This window comes from Ursus maritimus, unplaced genomic scaffold, assembly GCF_017311325.1.
Source record: "Ursus maritimus isolate PB19 unplaced genomic scaffold, ASM1731132v1 scaffold_1, whole genome shotgun sequence".
Taxonomy (NCBI): domain Eukaryota; kingdom Metazoa; phylum Chordata; class Mammalia; order Carnivora; family Ursidae; genus Ursus; species Ursus maritimus.
Window position 1 is genome coordinate 64,821,930 of NW_024423343.1, and position 21,791 is coordinate 64,843,720.

A 21,791-nucleotide genomic window follows, 5' to 3' on the forward strand; every position below is an offset into this window, starting at 1 on the left:
ATAGAATTAAAAAGTAAAGATTAAGTCAAGGTCATCCAGTTAGAGATTAATTTTTTAACACAAAGTCTATTGTTCCATTTATTACCTTATCTTTATTACCTTAAAAATCACACTCAGTATGTATTATGTTTAAGCTTTGTAAATCACAGGTTAGTATCTGAATCAAGGTATCATGCCTTACAAGCAGCTTTCTTAATAAATCCATTTGCTCAGTATATAATGCCAAGTTAAAAGAATTTAAAGAACTCAGATTAGGTTGCTTTTTAGTAATTCTCATTGTGACTTACTAAATTAAATTACAAATTGAAATGCAGCTGAAATAACTCTGTAACTGGTACTTTTATGGTGAATGCAAAGGTTTCAATCTCTAACACCCATCTCTGGAACATTTATTTTCATGAAAGTGAGTTCTGTTCACCAAGTACTAATGAGACATTTGTCAGGCTAAAACTTTGTGATTGAATCTTCATAAGAAAATCACAGCAACAAGCTCAGAGAAGTATGGGGTATGGACGGGATTCTAATTAGTGCTATTCCAATTAGCATTGATTTCAATTAGTGCCATTGATCTTCAACTACATGCCAGAGCCTGTGCCAGGCCCCTTCATGAACATTATGACATTTAATTCTCCCTCAAACATGATGGGGTAGACATGGCAATCGCTATTTCACAAATGATAAAATTTCAGGATCCTGAGATTTCGTTTGATGTTCTGTCCATAAGCTTCATGGTGGCAAAGTAAGTTGTCTGAACCTTGAATTGGGGCCCAAGGATAGATTAGTATATAATATTTATTATAATGATAATATTTATCATGAATTGGTTAATTCACTTATAAATTGGGTTGATATTATTAGCAAACAAATGAAGCTATACTTGAATAAAATGGAACTTTAGTAGGGCTGTAGCAATGAAACATATTGTGGAACTTTATATATTTCTATATTAATAAAATGTTTATTAAATACTAATTGTAACTAAAAACAAGCAAAATGTAAGAAAATGATGAGAAAACTTTGGCTAGATTTACCTGAAAGTCGGGGAATGTCCACTTATTTTCATTTGATGCTGGGTTTCCATAATATGTGTGGTGGAAATCAATAACAACAGCAACAACAATAATGATAATTGCAAACAAGTATGTTATATATATTTAAACATGTTACTTCATGGCATGTATGTTCTACATATATATATATTAAGATTGATTTATTTATTTTAGAGAGAGACAGTGTGCAAGTAGGGGGAGGGGAAGAGAGAAGGGGAGAGAGCAAATTCTTAAGCAGACTCCCCATGCAGCACGGAGCCCAAAGCAGGCTCAATCCCAAGACCATAGGATCATGACCTGAACCGAAATCAAAATCAAGATTCAGCCACTAAACCAACTAAGCCACCCACCCAGGCACCCCTGTTCTCTATATATTAATTCATTTAATTTTCACAACCTTTTGAACTGGAGATAATTACCCCCATTTTAGAGATGAGGCAATTACAATACAGAGAGGTTAAAGAATTTTTCAAATTTACACATATAGCAGGTAACACACATCCCAAACAATATGCCTCCCAAATACAGGTCCTTTAACACCTACTCTCTATTGCCATACCTATTTGAACTCTCCTATGGTCTAGTTCAGTGACTATTAGGTAATGTTACCATTTTGATAGTTTCACGTTGACACGGAAATCACAAATTCCCGGGACACCTGGGTGGCTCAGTCAGTTGGGTGTCTGTCTTCGGCTCAGGTCATGATCCCAGCGTCCTAGGACTGAGTCCCATGGCGGGCTCCTTGCTCAGCAGGGAGTCTGCTTCTGCCTGCCTCTTCCACTGCTTATGCTCTTTCTCTCTCTCTCTCTCTGATAAGTGGATAAATAAAATTCTTTTTAAAAAAATCACAAATTCTTAATCCTTACCTGATTTAGTAATTAAAGAACCAAATTACTTTCAATTCAACTTAGTACATATCTGTTGAGAGCCTGTCAGATGCCAGACAATCTTCTGGATGCTTAGGATTATCAGCTGCCTTTGGGCAGCCAAAGTGGTAGAATGAAAAAAAAAATTGTGCCTTAATTCTCCATAAAGTAGAGCCTGTGACCAAGACTAATGTAAGTATAAGTTGATAATTTAGAAATATGATCTCAGTGGACAAAAGTTAGGGACAGGGGGAATAAAAGAAGGATGGTGAAAGAATCAATTATTGGACGCAGTAAGTTGGCTGCCACTCTCTTGTTCTATAACCCATGGGATACTTTGTAAAAAAGTATCCAGGAACATCTGCCTGAGGGAATAAAATGCCCACCGCCTGTGGCCAAGAATAGCCCTGCAGGATCAAGTCCGCCCACATTCAGGTTAGACTAATTTTGTACCCAGCAGTTTCCCAAAGGCAGTCTGCACTGTCAGAGAAGCCCTAAGACAGGAATTTAAGATGCGAGTCTGAGGTAATTTACAGCATGCCTGAGTCAGGCTGCAACCGCTTGAAGCTGGTCAAAGCCCTCAGGGAACCAGTGACCTCTGCCAAAACTGGAATCATAGGTGAGGCAGGCAGGATTGAAAGCTATATACAAGCTAAACAATGTAACAATAAACAAACATAAGTAAATCACATAATATTAAGGAAGTGACAAATGCTATTGATAAACAGAAAATAAATAAGGCAGTTTAAGGAGATTTGGAATGAGGATGGTAGAAGAATTAGGCTGAAATCTAAATACAGTGGTCAGCCTTGCCTCATTAAGAGGGAAACTAATTGAGCAATGACTTGAAGAAGGTGAAGGAACAAGTCACGCAGATAACTGAAACTTAAAAATAACCTGAATACTGCCCATTTTTAAGAACTGTTGAATAAGTTCCTTCTCTAATCTTTTAACTTCAACATCTCTAGTTGGAGAGAGCTTTAAAGTGTTTTTTAAAATCTACGATTAAGTTAGAACTTTTGGTTTGGTTTTCAGGCATTCCATTAACTTATTTCAATGTACTGTTTTTGTTTCTTTCCTCTCAAGTAAAGCAAGCTTTTATTACTCTTAGGTAAGAAAGACTGTGTGGTAATGATGTAGAGAATGTACAGATCCAACCCAGCTCCTCCCTTGGACGCCCGACCTATAGATCTAACTGCTGACGACTCGACATATTCACATGGATGTCTAATAGACATTTCAAACATATCATGTCCAAAATTAAGTTCCGGATACCCACTCCCCCTTACTTCAAATGTGCTCATTTTACTTTTAATTGAGTACAATTCCATTTTTCAAGTTTTCAGTGCCAAATTCTTAGTGTCATTCTTGATTCTTTTCTTTCTTTTACTTTCTATATCTGGTTTGTAATCAAATTCTGAAGTTTCTAATTTCAAAATGTAGCCAGAATTTAGCCACTTCTTCACAGACAGAGGCTTGGTTTAAGCCACCATCATCCTTCATCTGTATTGCTGCAATAACTTCCAATCATCACCTCTTTTTCTTGTTTACTTTCCTAAAGACTGTTAAAAACTTGCTTCATATGTCATTCCTCACTTAAAAGCCTCCAATGGCTTCCTGACCCACCCTGAGTAAAAATCAAAGTCCAACTCTGTTAACAAGGCCTTATATGTTCTAACAGCCTGTTACCTCTCTGACCTCATCTTCTACCACTTTCTTGTTCCAAGCAGACACACTACCTGCTTTTAAGCCCTTGACCTTGCCATTTTTCCCCAGATATCAGATGACTAACTCCTTCAATTCCTTCAGATTTTTCTCAGGAGTCACTTTCTCAATGAGACCTTTCCCCCACTACGGAAAATAGCACAACTTCCCCACCCAACACTTCTACTTGTCCTTCTCTGCTTCATTCTTCTCCATAGCATTTATCACTTTCTAATGCCTTCCTTATCTCTGTCGTTTACTGTTCAGCCCCCCACTAGCATATGCACCTGAAACTGCTGAGCACATAACATATGCTCAATAATTTTTTTGCTGTATGGAAGAATAAACAAATGATTTTGGAGGCATCCATTCACCTCCAGAATAGTTACGAGGATTACAGTAGGAATCCAAAAACAAGAAAATGTTCAGCTTTTGAGAACCAAAGTGTAATTTTTCAGCTAATCAATAGGCCTGAGTATCAAAATTTGTTAAGAAACAAAATACTTTCCAAATTTCTTTAGCTCCCATTAATATATTAAGAACAAGTTTGCATAAACCAGTTGGCAAGATTTTATTATAGACCACAGGGAAGAGGAAATCTATGATCTGGCATCAGCAAATTTCTTCCAGAAAGGAAGGAGCGGAAAGCTTTTCTCTTCCAGGAAAGGTGAAATTGGTAAGGAAGAGAGCCGGAGAAAACAACCCCTTGGATGTGTGTTATCTGCCTATACCTCTCAGGGTTAACATCACAGGAGGTGGGATATTAATCTCCCACTGGGTACCCTGAGACCATCATCACACTGATACTGGGGCAGGGAGAGGAGAGTTGTAACAGTGCTCAGGTACTGGAGGGAAGTCGTTTAAAAAGTGGTTACAACGAGGAAATCGAAGCACTCCTAGAATAAAAAACTTCAGTGCAGGCAGACCAGAAGAACTAGAAAGCATGTGGGAGACTCACACATGGGTGTGGGAGACACACCCAGAAGAAAAAGGGGATCTGTAGTGCCATCGAGGATCAAGATAGTACATAATTGGGGGAAACAATTAGGTTCTGACTTAGTCAAGATAAACAAACCATAATTTCTTAGCCATAGATTTCAATGATGAACATTAGCAAGACACTCATGGACTGGACCAGATTGAGCACAAGTCAGTGGATATCAGTATCAACCACTATAAATCCAAGAGTCAGACCAACACAAAAACCATCATGAGGCACTCCACCCCACCAATGAGGATCCTAAATTTTCCCCTCATCCAGATTCCCTCTTATGAAGAGGGCAGGCACAAGACAAATAGTCCAGATAAAGAGTGGGTTTTTTTAATTGACTAAATGGTTACCTAATCAAATTATTTTTAACTAGAAAGGAATTGTGTAACCTGAAAGAAAATGATATTCATTGAATTGGCAAACTGATTCCTACCACAATTACTCCTGAGAGTGAACTGAGGGCTCAGGACAATTTTATCAGTTATAGATAATTAAAAGTCCCACACATTCTTTGCATGTCTGTATAATAATGACAGACCTATAACCATAGCAAATACATCATCCCTTACCTCCCTAACCAGTCCTGAATTAAAATACTATGGCCAATCTGAAACCAACTTAATCAATTTTTCACTTGTTACTTCACACTGACCATTACACGACAGGATAGAATTTCAACTCTGTCCAGGCTCTTTAGTCTATCCTTCTGAGAAAACTTTTGTAGACAGGAAAAATAAACCTTTATAACAATGGAAAAGTTGGCTCTCAACATAATTAGGACTGCATCAAATACAAAAATATGTATGTAGAAAAAAGATAACTACATAGTTTAGTCAACTTTCTTATCCCATGGTTCCGAGGAAATTCAGGACACACTTTCCTCCATATTCATCATGTAGTCAACCAATATCCAAAGTAGGAACTGACACCCTAAAGTCTTTCCAAATGGAACACTAACCAAATATATAGTCTTGTGACCTCAGGTAAAAAGAATAAATCAGGATATCCCTTAATAAACATAATATTTCTGAGCGAAAATATTTTCTTTGAAAGTGATGTAAAATACTTTATTTTTACTTGCTGGAAATTTCTTACTTTAACTCTATGTTCATCTGGGAAATACTAGTTCAATGTCATCTGTAACAGTGTCTCAGCTTTTGCATTGATCATGTAATAAAATAATTTAACCTGTCATTCGCTGAATTTAATTGCTACTTTTGAAATAAAAATAAGGAGTTACATCCTGTTGTTGTTTTTGTTGTAACTGACTAGAAGAGTTTCTTGGCTAAGCAATTAAGCTAATGCCATAGGAATTACTTAAATTATAGATGAGTGTCTAAGACTTACTGGGGAAAATTGATGGTCATGAAGACTTTTTGACTAATCAAGACCAACTATTCTAGCCATCTTATAAAATCTCTCTCTCCAGGATAAGACAGGTAAGAACAATTGACATATCATTTGACAAAGTACAATTTGATCTAGGTCTTCAAGTCATTTAAAATACTATTACTGGTTTTAACGTGTACATCAAAATGAAAGACATTCTATAAGAAAACTAAAAATAAAGCAAGAAATATAAATATGTTATTGTTTTTTCCTATGTAAAATTTACAAAAAATAGTGTGAAAAAATTTTTAAAAAGCTTTTTTTACTGCTAATATCACTATCTAGTGCTCCTAATGATCACATTCTGTACTCAACATTGACATTTACCCCTCTTTCTCTAGTGCCAGCTCTCATTTACCCAATTACAGTTACTCCTAAATAGCAGCACATCATACTTCAAAAAGCATGATCTCTCAGGTTTCTTTAATGTAAAAATGACTATAAGTGAATGTAAATATCAAAGTTATCAATGACTTTATTGATTGGAAAATACTGTTGCAAACTTAAGACAGCAAGGAAACAATAAATTACCAAGAAACAGATATGATAATTTTTAGGCTCAAATAAAGTGATAATCTAAATTAACCAGTTGATTAAGAAAAATATAATCTTTTACTCTCATTTAACATCACAGAAATTTCTAGGACCAAGAGCAAGGTAATTATTAAGTCACAACAGTGTTTCCTTTAAGATTTTAAAAGTTAATGTTTTAAAAAGAAAAGTTAGGCAATCTTCATGTCAGAGTAAAATTCCAAAGTTAAATATTATCAATCACAATAAAATTATGAAAAATTAGGTATGAAACCTAAAGTGGATTTAATTATATTTTTTATAATGTGTCATTTTGAAAAAGCTGAAAACATTACTCTAATACAAATGTAGAGTCAACATGTGCCAAAACTTTATTTAGCTTATAAATTAGGGAAACAGGATGTTAAATCTGGTTCCAGTGGCGGAAATACCCAAAATTACTAGTACTGATCAAAATAGGCATTCTCTCCAGTGGGCATAAAATATTTTCCAATTCACTTGGACTCACAAATATACAAACAAACACCAAACAAATAATCCCCAAAGATTATTCTTGAAGACAAGAAAAGGCTGGTCTCATTTTATCTTGACATGTGGGTGTAGCAGGAGGTGTTAATTAACCACAAAAGCCTCCTTTCTGAGGTGAGCTCATCTAGAGCCATAGGTAGTGGTGAACAACTACCCATGACAGGAAATTAACTTCTGTATAAATTTCATAAAGAATCTCAGATTGCATTTTCAATAACCTCTATTATTCCAGATATAGTTTTTGAATTGTTCTTATTGGCTGTTTTGTTCTGAGACCAAGAAACTAAATCTCAGAAATTCATCTCAACAAAGTTTACCAGTAGAATCTATAAATTTGGGTAGATTCTTCTCTCCTAAAGGTCCTGAAAATACAAAGAGTTTTCTGGGCTGCCAAGGAGTGATGTTATTTACAGCCTGTAAGCTCTGGAACACATATCAGGCCAATTTTCTGGGACTGTTTTATGGGCATTGGTTTCACCAGTGAAGTACAATCTTTATTCCTTCATGGTGAGCTTGTCAGACCTGATGAAATGAGATTTATTCTCATACAGTATGATACTTCCAGGTATGGTCTTGGCTGCATAATCAATTTATCTAATTGTGTCCTGGTAAAAAGGAGGACAGATTCTGGTATTGAGCTGGTACAGTTAATTATCATTGCCATAAAAAAAGCTAAAAGACTCAGGAAAGTATTTGTTCCTGAATTCTGAAGCCTCAGGGAGAATAAATTACCATCTAGAAAATGTTTTATTTCAATTTGCAAAAGCAGAGTCTACTAACTTGAGGGCTAGGGAGAGATCAAGAAAAAAGAAAAAAAGGTTTTCTCATCTACCCAATCAGAAAAAAAGAGCACTAAAAATACTACCAAAATTAGATTTCCCTCTCATTTGAATATTAGAAATTAGTTCAACAGTCCTGCTTTCATGAGATGTCCTCTTCAGGACTAGAAAGAGTATTGATAATCCTGACTCAGTCTTTTAGTATCTGACAGTTGTCTAAGTAGTGACATTTTAAGATTCATATCTTATACCCACAAATGTGTATCTTGAAATATCAGTAGTTAAGGGGTGCCTAGGAGGCTCAGTTGGTTAAGCATCTGGCTCTTGATTTCACCTCAAGTCATAATCTCAGGGTCGTGAGAATCAACCCCATGTCAGGCTCTGCTTTCAGTGTGGAGTCTGCTTGAGATTTTCTCTTTCCCCGTCTCCCTCTGCCCCTCCTGCTCATTTTCTTTCTCTCTCAAATAAGTAAAACCTTAAAAAAAAAAAAAAAGGATTTAAACAGTGGTACCACACACACACACACACACACACACACACACACAAGAAATATCAATAGTTGGGCGCCTGGGTGGCTCAGTCAGTTAAGTATCTGCCTTCAGCTCAGGTCATGATCCCGGGCTCCTGGGATCGAATCATGCATCAGGCCCCCTGCTCCATTGGGAGCCTGCTTCTCCCTCTGCCTCTCTCTCTCTCTCTCTCTCTCTCTTTCTCTCTATCATGAATAAAAAAATAAAATCTTTAAAAAAAGAAATATCAATAGTGAAGAGTATATGAATTTGTTTTCTACTACTATACAACGAATTACCCCAAGTATAGCAGCTTAAAACAACTTCCACTTACTATCTTACAGTTCTATAGATCAAAAGCCCTGGTGGGCTTTTGGGTTCAATGGTCAGGGTCCACAATTCTGAGGTCAAGGTTTGGCTGGGATGGGCTCTTAACTGGAGGGTCTAAGAAAGCATCCCACTTTCAAGCTCATGTAGGCTGTTAACAGAACGCAGTTCCACGTAGCGGTAAATCTGAGGTCTTCTTTTTTTATTTCAAAAGAATATTAAATTATTTATTGATTGCACTGGATAACGGATGATACACAAGCTTTAATCCCATCTATAATTTTATCTGATACCATAATTCAATTTAGATGTATCGCATAGGATGTGCCAACAATCATATTAATAACCAAATAAACTCCAGGACTTTGCTTGGGTGACCCTTTCAATGGTGAACTCCAAGTCACAACCCATTAATTGTCAGTTCAACTACACCAAGGTTTGTGGAGACATTGGCTTCTGTGCCCAAGCAGGTTGCAAATAAATTTTGAATGGAACCTCACAGTTTCTGCCTCCAAAATTTCCTTTTTCATGGGTCCAAAATTTGAGGATTGATTGTTATAATTGCCAAAATCATATAGCTTCCACCACCTCCAAAGTTGCTTCCATCAATGCCAAATCTGTTATAGCCATCCTCACTGCCACCATATCCACCACCTAAGCCACCTCACCCACTGAAGTTCCCTCCACAACCAAAATTGTCATTCCCACGAAAACCACCTCCATGACTACCACCAAAATTTCCAGAAGCACTCTGACCTCTTTGGTTGGATGAAGCACTAGCCATCTCCTGCTTGGATAGGGCTTTCCTTACTTCACAGTTGTGGCCATTCACAGTATGGGATTTTTGAATGACATCTTGTCTACAGAGTCATGGTCATCAAATGTTACAAAAGGAAAGCCTCTCTTTTTGCCACTGCCTCAGTCAGTCATGATCTCAATCACTTCAATTTTCCCATACTGTTCAAAATAATCTCTTAGATGATATTCTTCAGTGTCTTCTTTAATGCCACCAACAAAAATCTTTTTCACAGTTAAGTGGGCACCAGGTCTTTGAGAATCTTCTCTTGAGACAACCCTCTTTAGTTCCACAATTCTTCCATCCACCTTGTGTGGCCTTGCATTCATGGCTGCATTCACCTCCTCCACAGTGGCATACGTGATAAACCCAAAGCCTCTGGTGCGCTCGGTGTTTGGATCTCTCATGACCACATGGTCCGTAAGCATTCCTTATTGCTCAAAATTCCTCCGACTCTCACCGTTTGTTTCAAAGCTCAAACCTCTGATGAAGAACTTCTGCAGCTGTTCAGACTCTTTGGGAGACTCAGACATGGTGGCAGTGGGAGAGGAGAGTTCAACGATGCTTACTTGGTGGCATCCATGGGCAGAAAGGAGTAATCTAACCAATGTATCTCCATCTGAGGTTTTGTTGGCTGCTAGTCAGGGCCCACTGTCTACTCCTAGAGGCTGCCTGTATTCCTTCTCACCTAGCTCCCTCCATCTTGAAACAGCAGCCATGAATTGAATCCTTCTCACACTTTATCCCTGGCTTTCCCTTCCACTACCAGGTAGAGAAAACATTTGCTTTTAAAGAGCACCTGTGATTCCATTAGGTCCAACTAGATAGTCTCTTTATTTTAGGTCAACTGATTAGTAACCTTAATTACCTCTCCAAGATCCCATTTGTGGTGTAACATAACATAATCACATGGCTCATCACATTCACAGTCCTGAGGATTAAGAGAGAAACCTCGAAAGTCAGGGAGGTAGCAGCATTTTAAGATTCTGTCTGCCATGTAGTCCTTTTCACAAGGCTCTTAGATGTTCTTTCTTTCTAGCCTATAGTTTAGAGCAGAGTCTGCAAAGGAGAAAGAGGGGAAAGGAGAAGCTGCATGTTGATGATATGACTGAATGTTTGAGGTTAATTTATTATAATAACTAACAATATCAGAATGGAAAAGATCCTCTATTGGGGTGTCACTTATAACTATTTCATATGGATTTGATCAATGCTTCTCTTATGAAAAAGAACATGTTATGGACAATGTGGGAACTGACAATTCCACATAGAAATGTTCTGAGCATTACAAATAAATTACTACTTCATGATTACAGACTCAATACTTGGTATCTACAAATTTTCAGATTACTTGGTATCATTAAAAAATGTTAGTATGGGAGATATTTACATGCTTCACATTGTTTTTAAACTTCTCTCAAACACATAGAAGATGCTGGTTTGAACTCCAGCCTCTTCTACAACTCCCACAAAAGATGTTAAAGCGGAAAAAGCAGTTGAAGTCTACACTTCATGTTCTTTTTCTTTGAGTTCTTGCTATTCTGTCACACCAGATCACTGTTCCTTTTGAAAAACCATCCAGGTAATAACAACATCTGTTCTGGAATAGTTTCTTTGTTAAAAGAAAGAAATGTTGCCCCTCAGAACTCGTATTTGGTAGTCCTCTGTTCTTTTCCTGTTTGTGTCTCTCATTTTAATTCACAATTGTATTACCCCCCCACATCATCCACAGAGCACAACATGCCCTACATTAGAATAGAACAAACACTGTTGCATTTTTTTAGGCCATTCAGAAGGTTTGAAATGCCTACAGGGTAAGAGGTTCTACAAAAAAGGTGTCATCTTTATTTTCAAACATGATGCTGTTTATTCTTCTCAGTAGAACAGTCAAGAGTAAATTATTACTCAAACAATGCCGGGGAAATTCTACAAATCTGCCTATAGATTTTTACCCTGTGTTTTTATGACTGCTGTCAAGAATTCACTGTGAAGTTAGAGATGATGGAACAAAGTGCTCCATGTGATGTAGAAGCGGTAGCCTAGTAAAAGAATGCATGCAACTGGATTTGATCATTGTCTCTCCCAGGAAAGTATCCTCTAAACCATTGTGCCTATGAGATTGTTTTTTTTTTCCATATTTACACATATCAACCTTAAAAGAGAAAATGTGATGTTTCATCTTGATGTGATAATTCACTATATCAGGGATTGGCAAACTTTCTATAAAGGGACAGATATTGAACATTTTTTAGGCTTTTTGAGTCCTACAGTTTCCACCACAGCAGCTACTTGATTCTGTTGTCTCATGAACACAGCCACAGAAAATATGCAAACAAATGAGTGTAGCTGTGTTCTAAAAAAATCTTTCTTTATGAACACTACATTTTTAATTTCATATAATTTTCACATGTCTCACATTACTTTTCTTTTGCTATTTTTCAACCATGACAACATATACAAACCGTTCTTAGCTTGCAATTGTTAAGCCCTGCATCATATCATACATTAGGCAAAACACTAGCATTTGTCTAGCTAGTATCTAGGAGTCGTAGCGATAGCTGCTCTCATGGAACACTGAAGCCACAAAACTCAACCTCTTCTTAGGGTTGATAAGAATAAACTATAAAAGTCTGTCACCTCCATTTCTTGGGTCCTTTTCTTACAGGAAACAGTGGTATATGTTAGCAATTGCTGTTATTATATTTGTTTGTCACTCACTCCCAACTATTGTTAACACCTACTATGTACAAATTACTCTGATAGGTATTTTGGGTGCCTGACACCAAGGGTATGTATATATCAAAAAGGAATAGGGAAGAACAAATAAAGACAGAACCAGACATAATAAACTAAGAGACCATGCAGCTAACAGGAAGGCAAGGGCTCATATATTTGGGGATGGTGAGTGGATTTTTTAAGAAAGGCTATCAGATGGAGGTACAATTTTGATCTGGCTTAAAGGAGGGGTACAATATCAATATTAAATATTGAAAAAGGACATTCTAATTTTAATTTAGCTAACAAAGTTACATTAAAAGCCCTGTGCACCAGTTCAAATTGCCTCTTTTCTTAACAAGTGATACTTATCCACTAATAATCTATGAACTCAAATATTAGAAAGCACAAAGGAAAATACTTCAGGCACCCTAAAAGCCCTGAAAGTTTTGTATATTTACAAAAATCACCAGTATTTACTAATTATTTAACCCAGAAAAATCTACTTCTCCATTCAATTCAATCCAGTGTCTAAACCAATGAATTTCCACTTTGTGTCTATCTGTATAATACTACATAATACCGTGTTTTGATTTATGCTGTGAACTTAGTGGATAAATAGTACTAGCTATAAGGAGATGTTTGTATCAAACAACAACAATAAGCTAGGTGCTGTGTAAATAGACAAGATTTTCTCTTTTGTATGTTGTATATTTGATGTTGTTTTATGCATTAGATGTTATTCCATTAAATGCTCACAAAAAACAAACAATGGAGTATGATATCACATTTTTTTCACTGACTTACAGGAAAATTACAGAGATACTTAAACACTGAAGAGAATTTATCTCAAAGTATTGCTACAACACATCTACTTTAAAATCCTAGCATTTACTTTAAAAATCCTTCTTTACGTATACTCTCAAGATTTGCTTACATTTCTACCTACATTTTTCTCTAAATTAAAGAAGCCAGCTAATCTTTGAAAAAAACTTGATCAAAACCAGTCACCCTCAGTTATTGGTTGTTGGTAACAATGTTAATTTCCTATGAACACTGCATTAGCTGCGAACGATTTCTCATATGATGTACTTTCATTATCATAAAGTTTGAAATATTTCCAAATTGCCCTTGTGATTTCTCTTTTCACCCAGGAACTATTTAGAAATATGTTAATTTCAAAGTATTTAAGATTTTCTCTAAATATCTTATTGTTACTAATTTCTAGTTTTATTCCATTACAGTTAGAGAATATACTCTGTATGATTTTAGTTCTCTTAAATATACTGAGTTTATTTCATAGCTCCAAGTATGGTCTATACTGGTGAACATATCATGCAGTTTTAGGGTGTACTGAGCTATAAATGTTAATTAGGTTTTAATGGTTTACTGTGCTGTACAGATTATTTAATTCTTTACTTATTTTTTGGCCTGGTTAGTTAGAATTAACTATAATGCATCTCCCTTTTTTTTTTTTTTTTTGCTCCAGTCAAGTTCTTATAGGTACCACATTAAAAAAAGGGGGGGGGGGAGAGAAGCAATGCAAGAGAGCAATAACTTACTTTAGAAGGAGTTTATTTTTTATTTTTTTTTTTTAGAAGGAGTTCAGAATAAAAAGGGGAAAAAAGGAATGATTCATACATTTGATGAAAAGTGGCATTTTGGTTTTGTGGTTTGGTTTTTTGGTAAAGAGCAGGCAGCTGCTGGAGTGTTTCTTAACTAAAAAAATTTCTATGATCAAAGACATCAAAGATAGCCATCTCTGTGTTCTCAGCCACACCACTCCCCGTCTACAGCCAGCCAAACTGTCAAGTTGAAAGAGGACAGTTAAAAAAAGACGGTGAGGATGGAAAGAGTTGCACAGAATCAGAGGATTGGGTACCAACTTCCTCACTCTTTTTTCTCTCTCAAGTTTGAATCAAGCAGTGGTTGATCATCCCTCTCTCTGCCCTGTCAAGAATAAGCACATTACATTTGATGACTCTGTGTGCTTAATGGAAGTTTTGGCTGAATCATCCTCATCTTCATGAACTAACCCTGCGAGTGACATGGCAGGGGATTGACGAAATAATCTTACTGCCCCCCTGTATCGCTTTAAAATGACTCAGTCTCTTTCAAGTACATGTTCAGTTTTTCAGATTCCTATCTCTGTATTGTGGCCTTTGGGCTTATAGGGGTTTATGTGAACTCATGGCGGAAAGGCATAATGGCGCCAGAGATCCACATGTGCTATCTTCTGGATCTTGCTGGGGAGGATCCCTGTACTTGTTATCCCTATGATATAACTGATACTTACTACATTTGAGTCATCCTCATACATTAATGCTCTTTGTCCTGACCCCGGGGACAGCCTATATTAGACCCCTACCTCCCTTAACACCTTCTAGAAGCTTCTGGCTAAGGAATATGCATGAGGGCAGGAGCACTGTGTTGAGCTCGCTCATCCCTCCAATCTTTTTCACCATTGCACCACGTTGGTATGTCACCAAGCTGGCTCTTACTAGAGGCCTCAGGATATAGGTCACATCTTTAGTGTTCTCAGGTTATCTTGTACTTATCTGAGTGTTTCTAATACATTCTACTTCTGGAATTTGCTCCTTTGAAATGGGGAGATGAGGACACACAGATCTGACCTTCTTCCTCTGCTATCAGTTTTCCTTACTCACTTCCCTAGGCCGAAAAGCTGCTTTCTATGTCCCTTTCCTCTCTGCTAGCACTTCAATTTAGTCACAGCCTTTTTCTTCAAGGAACACTTAGCCTGTTGGCTTAACATTAATGGCAGGTGCTGTGCTTCTCTACTCAGTGGAAGAAACTGTAAGATCTGGGCATATCAGGCATCTGTTAAAAACCCAGGCTACTGCATCACCAGGATGTGAAGATGACTAACTGTAAAAATGCATTGGTGCATTATGTCAAATACAGTATTTCTATTACAGATGTCTAAAACTTTCCAGCATCTGGGAACTTACTTGCTTTTTAAAGCAGGGTGAAAATATTTGTGGGGAAACCACACAGTTGATTCTTTCTTTTCCTCCTAAATCATGAATTAAGTTACGGATTATATGAGAAGAACTTTATACACACACACACACACAAGATATATTTTGTGTGTGTATATATAAATAAATAAATAAATATATATATATATATACACACACACACACATATATATATATATTTGTATGTGTATATATTCTCAATATCCCTCAAAGAGTCAAATTATACAGGAATATTTATTTTGGAACAAAAAGACTTCATTATTTTTTATTTTTTACAGATTTTGTTTTATTTATTTGTTTGTTTATTTATTTATTTATCAGATAGAGAGAGAGAGAGCAAAAGCAGGGGGAATGGCAGGCAGAGGGAGAACCAGGCTCCTGTTGAGCAAGGAGTCTGACATGGGACTCGATCTGAGGACCCTGGGATCATGACCTGAGCTGAAGGCAGATGCTTAACCGACTGAGCCACCTAGGCATCCCCAAAATAGACTTTAAACTAAAGACTATAACAAGAGACAAAGAAGGAGACTACCTAATCATAAAGGGAATAATCCAACAAGAGGAAATAACAATTGTAAATATTTATGCACCCAAACTGGGAGCACCTAAATACGTACAGCAGTTATTAACAGACGTAAAGGAAGAAATTGACAGTAACACAATAATAGTAGAGGACTTTAACACCTCACTTGCATCAATGGATAGATCATCCAGACAGAAGATCAACAAGAAAACAGTGGCTTTGAATGACACATTGGACCAGATGGGTGTAACAAGTATATTCCGAACATTCCATCCAAAAATAGCAAAATACATATTCTTTTCGAGGGCACATGGAACATTCTCCCAAACAGATCACATGTTAGGGTACAAACCAAGTGTCAATCAATTCAAAAAGACTGAAATCATATCATGCATCTTTCTGATCACAGTGGTATGAACATAGAAATGAATCATAAGAAAATATGGAAAGAACACAAATACATGGAGGTTAAATAACATGCTATTAAACAATAAATAGATCAACCAAGAAATCAAAAAAGGAAATAAAAAATACATGGAGACAAATAAAAATGAAGATACAATGGTTCAAAATCTTTAGAATGCACCAAAAGCTGTTATAACAGGGAAAATTATGGCAATACAATCCTACCTCAAGAAGAAAAAAAAAAAATCAAAACTGCAAACAATCTAACTTTACACCTAAAGGAACTAGAAAAAGAAAAACAAGCAAAGCTGAAAGCCAGTAGAAGGAAGGAAATAATAGAGATTAGAGCAGAAATAAATGAAATAAAGACAAAAACAAAACTAAACAAAAAACAACAAAAGAACAGATCAATGAAACAAGAGCTGGTTCTTTGAAAAGATCAATAAAATTGATAAACCTATAAGCAGACTCATAAAGAAAAAAAGAGAGAGGACTCAAATAAAATCAGAAATGAAGGAGGAGAAATAACAACCAGCTACCACAGAAATACAAACAATGATAAGAGAATATTAAGAAAAATTATATGCCAACAAATTGTACAACCTAGAAGAAATTGATAAATTCCTAGAAACATATAACCTCCCAAAACTGAATCAGGAAGAAATAGAAAATTTGGACAGACTGATTACTAGCAATTAAATTAAATCAGTAATCAAAAAATTCACAACAAACAAAAGTTCAGGACCAAACGGCTTCACAGGTGAATTCTATCAAGAATTAAAGAAGAGTTATTACCTATTCTCAAACTATTCCAAAAAACAGAAGAGGAAGGAAAACTTCCAAATTCAGTCATTTAGGCCAGCATTACCCTGATACCAAAACCAAATAAAGACACACAAAAGAAAGAAAGAAAGAAAGAAAGAAAGAAAGAAAGAAAGAAAGAAAGAAAGAGAAAGAAAATTGTAGGCCAATACTGGTAATGAAGATAGATGCAAAGATCCTCAACAAAATATTAGCAAACTGAATCCAACAATACATTAAAAAAAAATCATTCAACACAATCAAGTGGGATTTATCACTGGGTGGTTCAATATTCACAAATCAATCAACATGATATATTACTTTAACAAGAGAAAGGAAAAAACTATATGATCATCTCAATAGACAAAAAGCATTTGGCAAAGTACAACATCCATTCATGATAAAATTCTCAACGAAGTAGGTTTAGAGGGAACATACTTCAAAATAATAAAGGCCATGTATGAAAAACCCACAGCTAATACCATTTTCAAAGGTAAAAAAATAAAAGAGTTTTTCCTCTAAGACTGGAACAAGACAAGGATGTCCACTCTCACCAATTTTACTCAGCTTAATACTGGGAGTCCTAGCCACAGCAATTAGACAAGAAAAAGAAATAAAAGGCATGCAAATTTGTAAGGAAGAAGTAAATTTTTCACTATTTGCAGAAGACATGATACTATATATAGAAAACACTAAAAAAAATTATATACAATAGAAAATCACACTCATTCCCATTTATTCATTCACTTAGCAAATACTCAACACGTATGATTTGCAAGAAAATTTACATTTTTTAAACTTTTTACCTGGAAGGAAACCTATCACCAGCCAATTAGTGGGTTATTCCTGTACCATCTCCCATTAGTTGGAGCAGAACACATGAACTTAAGCAAACCAAGAAAACTAGAGGAGAGCCCATGCTTGGTTTGCTTTGGGCAATGGTATTCCTGCAGCTTTTTTCTGCTTAGGCTCTTTCTGTTATAGAGGACAGTGGTTCCTCAGTGTGAGCCAGGGGATGGGTCCACAGGTTCTCTCCAGGCACTGTTCAAAGTGCTGGGGAGAAAGCAGTGCAAAAAGCAATTAGCGCCTTCACCCTTATGGAGCTTTCCTGTAAGCCAAGGAAATGTACACTAACAAGCATATAGGCATAAAATATGACATCCTCAGAGCTTCATTACTATGGGAACCATGTAGTGATGATTTCCAAGGCAACATTATTATATTGCCTTATAAGCGACACTGTGATCCCTGTAGTGAAGTTACTTTGCTATTAAAAAATATTTGTTGATCTTTTATCTTAGTGGGAATGAAGATGCTATAATGTCTTTCTTGACCAGTGTAATGATTATAAAATCATTTCCTGCCTCCAGGTGAAAAAGCTGGCACATGCTTTCCTAAGTGTTTTTACATTAATTTTTTTTTAGATTTTATTTATTTATTTGAGAGAGAGAGAGAGTGAGAGAGCACACAAGTGGGGCTGGAGAGGGAGAAGCAGGCTCCCCATGAGCAGGGAGCCTGACGCAGGGCTCAATCCCAGGATCATGACCTGAGCCGGAGGCAGACACTTAACCAGCTGAGCCCCCCAGGTGCCCCATTTTTACATTCATTTTGATGAAACACACCTTACTACCATAATAATAAGTGCGTGCTAAATATTAGTTTTGATTATTTGTGCAATGACATATGCAAGGTGATGTGAACAAAGTAGTAATAGATTTAAGGGTTGAGAGCTTAAGGTATTTCTGAGAATTGGGAAGTCGGTAAAAGTTGATGAGATTGGAAGGAAAAATAATGACACAGATTTCAAAAGACAGAGGTCTATGTTATTCGAAAGATAATGACTTATTAGTAATGAGAAAAGTAGGAAAACAGTGATGAACTCATACTTCAACTTGTGAATTTTTACAATTTAAATATCTAATATATTAAGTAATTTATTATAGATGTGGATATAAAATTGGGATAACTATTGGTGTAGATTTGGGAGTTATTAAAAACAGAGGCTAGGTAAAGTCATAAAAGCAGATGAGTTTCCTCAAAAAGTTTATATAAAACTGAAAAATATGGGTCCAATATTAGAACTGAACTATGCGAAAAATAAAGTCAGTAAGGATATATTCATTCATTTATAAGTAATTCTTGAACTGCCTGCCAAACAAGGTTGAAGTGCTAAAAAGAAATCCAACCAAGAAATATACAGCAATGAAAATCTATCAGAAATGACATACTCCTGAACTTGTCTAACCACTTCTGAACATTAGTAGAAGCAGGTAAAAAGGACAGCATCGTTTTACTGTCTCCCAAAAAAACCCTCTTCGGCAAGCTAGCAATTCACCTTTGCTCTCCGTTGGGTATATGTGAAACTCTCAAGGCTGTGTGCTGAGTATTTGTTCAGCTACACATTTTTTAAATTATCATTTATAAAATAAACTTGGCCTTTTATATGATATACATATCCCACCTTTAAATTCAAAATTCTCCCTGAGTTTTTAGACTGGGTCCACGTTGTCTTTCAGATTGAGAACTTATTTCAATGACTACACATTCTGTCAAGCAGCTTCCACAGTCAGGAATGTTTGTGTATCTGCATTTTATCTATCCAAATTTACATCTATTGAGGGCTCTTTCTTTAACAAAGCCTTCCAGAGATTTCCTCCCAGTCCGAAGTTCCAGAGCTTGCTTTCTGAGCACCTGTTGCAGTGCTGTCCTTTTCTGTGGGCATGTCTCATCACACCCAGGAAAAGGAACAAGCTGCTAGAAGACAAGAAACTTGTTTATTCTTTATGTTTTTACTTTGTCAATTCAATAAACGTCGGGTGGGCCTTATGCCCACTAAACTCTGTGCTAAGCACTGAGGATATTGACATCCTTAAGGAGTTCTGTCTACAGTCAGAAATCTCACAGTTCTTTGGTATATCCCCGAATTTCTGTCTCGGGAGACATGGCTTAACTAAGAGGTTCTCATATTTTGAAATGATAGTACTTTACACTTGGGCTGTACACATGGAGGGGCAGGGTGAGAGGAGATGGGAACACTAGGAATCAATATTTTTAACACGTACTACAAGTGACTATGCTGCTCAGCCAGGTGTGAAATCCTCTGTCACTGATAAAGACCAAATCCTAGAAATGTCACAGAATTATTAAATTCTATAATTAAAGCCTTATCTATAAGATAGATATTTATTTTTTAATCTCTGCTTTTGCAAGATTTTGTCAACATAATTAGCAGCCAATGATAAATTAAACATTTTGAATTTACATTTTAAATATTGGCTCTGCCCCTTAATCTGGGAGTCTGGGCATGAAATTTTACCTCTCTGAGAGTCAAAATGGGGATTAGAGTAGGAACACTTCAAGATTTTTGTCAAGATTATATTTGAATCTTGGCATTATTTATTGGTGCAAATCATTACAATAAGCATTTATGAAATGACCCAAATAGTGCATTTTGTTTAAGTCAGGATATTACTTTCATTAATATATTTTTATTAAATATCTAAATAGTAAATGTAAATGAATAAAATAAAAGTAAATAGTAAATGTATAATACTAGTATAACACTAAAACATATACATAAAATTAAATTAATAAATAAAACTAAATGGATAATACTAAATAGTAAATGTATACTACGATAACATAGAAATACTAACCAGACCCTGCAAATGTTCCCACTCACCACCCAGCTGTTTTCAAAGATTTTATGTATGTATGTATGTATGTATGTATTTAAGAGACAGAGAGAGGGAGAGAGAGAATCTTAAGCAGGTCCACACCAGCGTAGAGCCTGACATGGGGCTCTATCTCAGGACTGTGAAATCATGACCTGAGTGGAAATCAAGAGTCCAACGCTTAACTGACTGAACCACCCAGGCACCCATCAGCTGTTGTTTTAATAGCTCCTCAATCTCTCCCCATTTAGTAACCAAAACTCAAAAGTACTAAGTAGTCAATATCATCTCCTATGAGCTTTTACACAATAAAGTTAGCTTTAGTAAACTTAAAAAATATGACAAAAATGAATGGCATTTTGATGTATTCTTTTAAAAAATGATTTATCCATTTATCCTTTTTTTTTAAGATTTTATTTATTTATTTATTTGAGAGAGAAATCTCACAGCGGGAGAGTGAGAGGGAGAAGCAGACTCCCTGCTGAGCAGACTCCCTGCTGAGCTCCCCTCCCCCCCCCCCCTGCAGGGCTGGATCCCAGGGTCCAGAGATCAGGACCTGAGCAGAAGGCAGAGGGCTTACCGACTGAGTCATCCAGTTGCCCCCCATTCATCCTTTCTTAAAGGATTTCAATATATATCGGTGATGTGGGAAACAAAGGGAGATGGAAGTGTAGATAAAATTAAGTGTCCTTATAACCTGCAGCCCATTGCCAAATACTTGAGATAGGCAGAGTATAATGTTCCTCCACAAAACTCCCAACTGTCTTAAAGTTAATGCCTTGCTAGAGGGGAAAAACAATTTTAGCTTAACAATAGAAGGCCTCCAGGATCCTGTGTCTTCTTTAGCATTTGAAAATACTCTCTGGAACTTTCCTTATCTTTTTACTTTCCCCAAACCCAAAGTATATATAATCGGTTGCTCTTCACAATCCTGGGGTAGGAGCTTTTTCTGCCCATGGGTCCTGTTCCCGTGCTTTAATTAAACCACCTTTTTGCACCGAAGATGCCTCAAGAATTTCTTCTTGGCCATCAGCTCCAGACCTCACCAACGTTCCAAAACACATCAATAATTACAACTTTTTTAGAGATTGAACAAAAAAGGGTATTATCAACTTTATGTCGACAATTTTGAAAACTTATATAAAATGATTAAATTAGGAATTTATATGAAAAGGATAAATTTACTCAAGAAGAAATGAAGAAGC

The 21,791-nt window shown here is 36.3% G+C and overlaps 1 pseudogene; it reads right to left on the bottom strand.

Annotated features, from left to right (window-relative positions):
• Positions 1 to 9,099: 9,099 nt before the first annotated feature.
• Positions 9,100 to 9,912, bottom strand: LOC103659873 (annotated as a pseudogene).
• Positions 9,913 to 21,791: the final 11,879 nt, after the last annotated feature.